General features: G+C 39.1%; 1 pseudogene; it reads right to left on the bottom strand.

The window, feature by feature from the left end:
• Positions 1–2,785: 2,785 nt before the first annotated feature.
• On the bottom strand, positions 2,786–3,497 carry LOC131911125 (ran-specific GTPase-activating protein-like; annotated as a pseudogene).
• Positions 3,498–3,913: the final 416 nt, after the last annotated feature.

Genomic DNA, 3,913 nt, shown 5'->3' with positions numbered 1-3,913 from the left:
AGTTTTATCTTTTGCAAATTTTATTTTTTCTATAATATCTACTTATTTGATTGCATTATAAAGGAAATTAAATAAGACACTTAAAAATAGGCATTCACCTATGGAAAATAATAGTTTCTCACTGAATATAATGTTCAGTCACCTTACAGAAAGCAAGTGCTTCTCTGTTCAGAGAGGACCATCTTGCCAGGTCTCCATGGTGCGGACAGTTGCCTCCTGTAGTTTATTGGCAACTTTCTATCTCTCTAGGCTCTGGCTTCTCCCATGCGGCATGTTGAGAAGCCAAGCTGCCAATACATGCAGAACCACAGCCTTTGGATTTTGTCACTGGAAATAGTCACTGCCTTACAATTTTATGCCAAAAACAAATTTAAAACACACAGAGAAAGGATTCTAAAACTGAGTCACCCAAATAACTCATCTAACTATTTTGGATTAAGGGTTGTGTGGACAGCAAAGTCTTCTGCAGTCTGAGAGATGTAGCTGAAATTTGGGGGCTGAAATGACATGTTCTGAATGGTAAAAGAGGAAGAACTAGGGAGAAGAGAAAGGAGTTTAAATACTGACCTTGAAGCCACAACCCCACTCTCCCAACATTACCCTTTATACACCAGTTTCCTGTCACATTACTGTGGTTAAATAATTGACAAAAAAGCCTAAGGAAAAAATCATCATCATCATCATCATCATCATCATTAATAATTATTTTGCTAATGGTTGAGGAGATGCAGTCTATCATGGCATGGAATGCCTGGTGGCAGAAGAATGAGGTGGCTGGTCACATGGTAACCATTCAAGAAGCAGAGAGAGAGATGATTTTTTTAGTTTTTTAAAAATTTTTCTTTCTTTCTTTTTTTAGCTTTTGTTACAGCTTCTTTAGCTTTTGCTTTTGTCCTGGTAACCTCAACCTCAATCTTTTATTATCATAAGTAAAGGGGAAACAGAAAGAAAAGGGGGAATCATCCAATACAAAATGTTCTCATGATTCCAAAGATTATTTTTAGAAAATCACCAATATATTCTTCATCATCTTTTACTAAACACAGGAACTACCCCAGACTTAACACCAAAGCAAGCATAATCTATTTTTATTATTAATGGTTATATAATCTTTTGAGCACTTGACCCAAAGGCTAGCAAGCAACATGCAATTTCACAAACAGGATAAAAATAAGAACAGTGGTCAATGTACCAGTCATTTCCTTCTCACACAGTCTGCTCCAACCTCAAGACACCTGTAGCCACCTAAGTTCCTCCTCAGCCCTCAGCAAACACTAAGCCCTATGACTGGTGGGCTACAATGACCTCACATAAAAAATCTGTCTCTGCAAGTCAGGAACTTCTGTCCTTCTATATCCAACAATTTCAAGGAAGACCTAATCTAATTTATAGAGCTTCTATGAAAGGAAGCTCACCTTTCTTGGCAACTCTTTTTAATCTAGGAACCTGATAAAGCTTGTAGCAATCACTCCATCAATTGTCACATTATCTCCACACTCCTTCAGGAGGAATAAAAAGTATCTGAGAGATGTAGCTAAAATTTGGTGGCTGAAATGACATGTTCTGAGTCATCTCTCTTTCTTGGTGGAGGCCACTATTTTTTTTTTCTATTCTAGGTTTCCACACTTTTAGTTTGTAATCCAATCTATTCATCCACATACCACATACCACATCCAATACCTCCTAGGGTCTCAAGTTTTACACAATGTCATTGGAATATCCTCAGAAACTGAATTATGTATCATGGCCAATTTAAGTCCAGTGTGTTGATACACATTATACCATGTGCTGTAGTTGACCACACAGTTGGTACAGTTTATACAAGTCTAAAAAGCTTCCCCAGACTACAGGTTCTTTTTTATGAACTACATAACTGCCTTAACCCCAGTCTGGGTTATCATCTCTGTATGATTTCTTGTGAAATTTATTTCACTCCTTTCCTGTATCACAGAAATCACCATTGATCTAAGAACACAGAACATGAAGATCAGATAGAAGAAAAAGACTAGTATTACAAGAAGTATGTATATGGAGAAGGACATGACATGTGTACACCATAAAGCATGACCTTGGGACACGTAGGCATTTCTGCCTTGACCCTCTAGAGGCATGCTAAGCAGAAGATCCAGAGGGGAACACATGGAGGGTTGGTGGTCCACAATCTCAGGTCCCCTTTTCTCCAGTCTCTGCTGGCACCATATCAGCCATCTTACATGCCGTCCCCGGCACTTAGCTTGGCAGCAGGCACTTATATCCACTGAGCAATCTTGCCAGTCTCACTCAAATACTATAAATTATTTGTAACTTGTAGTATGGATTTATGAATTTATTAACAGACTACTGATGCTCTAATTATCTTTGAGCGTGTGTGTGTGTGTGTGTGTGTGTGTGTGTGTGTGTGTGTGTAAATCCTACTAAAACTTGAAAGATCTCTATTATCAGAAGAAAGGTCTAATAATAAAGCAAAATTGTCACATTTGTCATAATTCTTTTCTCTGGTTTTCAAAGGCAGTTTTGATTCATTATTTTTGATGACTATAAATAAGTGTTTCCCCTATGGAAAAAAAGTTAGCAAAGTACAATTTCATGACTGGGGAATGGACTTCTGAAGTCATGTTCCATGGTGTCAAAACTTAGGGAGGAAAAAAAATAAAAAACAGTAGGCAGGTTGGAATTCAGTTCTTTATAAAGTCCTTTGTGGAAACAAAACAAAATAAAAACAAACCTTAAAGGGTGGGGCAACTTGGTAAAAAGTAAAAGGCAAAAGACAGAGGATTACTCATTGCTACTCCTCAGATTTCTCTTCAGGCTCCCTCACAGAAACAGCTTTCAGCTTCTCAGCCACCTTTTCGGCATTATCATTTTTGCCTTCCTTTCTTTTTTCTCCCTTCAATCTCCTTCCTGCATTCTTCAAACTTTGTTTCGAGCTTTTGTGGATTCTCATCATTTAAGAATGGGGGGCGGGCTGGGGGGAAGGTGAGGGGGACGGGAGGGGGGAGAACAAGGGAATCTGTGGCTGATATGTAGAACTGAATTGTATTGCAAAATAAAAATTTAAAAAAAAAAAAAAAAAAAAGAAGAAGCAGATTCCAAACAACTCAGACTTAGGGCACTCATCAACAAAGATGGCTTGTGTATTCCAGACCCAGGTGCGGTCACTGCCAGCATCAGGCTTCAGCTCCATCATCAGTGTGATATAGTGGCTGGCACACATCTTCAGGGTCTTGTCCCTCCTCATGAGAAGATGGATGATCCCTTTCTCTTATGCTTCAGGAGCTTTATGTCACTGGTGCCTTGCTCCTTCCATTCTGGGAAATCATTCACTGAAGCAAACCAGAATAACTTTGCTCACATATTTAAAAAGGTTCCTCTTCATCTTCCTCCAGTTGTTTTAATTTCTTTCCCAGGAAGAACAACTCTTGGTTCAACTAAAGGTCATGGTTGAACTCATCTGCTTTCTCTGGGGAGGTGTGGTCCTCATGACTGCCCTTGGCCATGGGGGTGTAGCAACAGTGGCTTGATTGGCTCAAGCATACCTGCACTGAACTATGCATATCTCCACTAGCTAGAGAACAAGTATTCAAACACATAAACCTACGGGGAAGTATCTAACATTTAAATCACAATAACTTCACAGAAAAGACTAGTAAAGACTAGAAGACAGTAAATTAAGAAGGGAAATTTGGATCTTCACTCCCATCCTTGATTACTCACCCACTTTTCTTGCAATCAAAATCCACTGAGCTGAAAGAAATTAATTAATGTGATGTGCAGTTTGTTTGTTCCTTGCAGTCCAAACATGACATGATTCCAGGCTCACAGCCTTCTGAACATCAAGTACAGCAGAAATGTGGACCAAGTACTGCAGGTCCCTGGAGTGATCACAGTCCTTGGATGTAGAATGAAGGCTTTC

The sequence above is a fragment of the Peromyscus eremicus genome, chromosome 5 (genome assembly GCF_949786415.1).
Source record: "Peromyscus eremicus chromosome 5, PerEre_H2_v1, whole genome shotgun sequence".
NCBI lineage: Eukaryota > Metazoa > Chordata > Mammalia > Rodentia > Cricetidae > Peromyscus > Peromyscus eremicus.
This window is presented reverse-complemented; position numbering and strand designations above follow the sequence as displayed.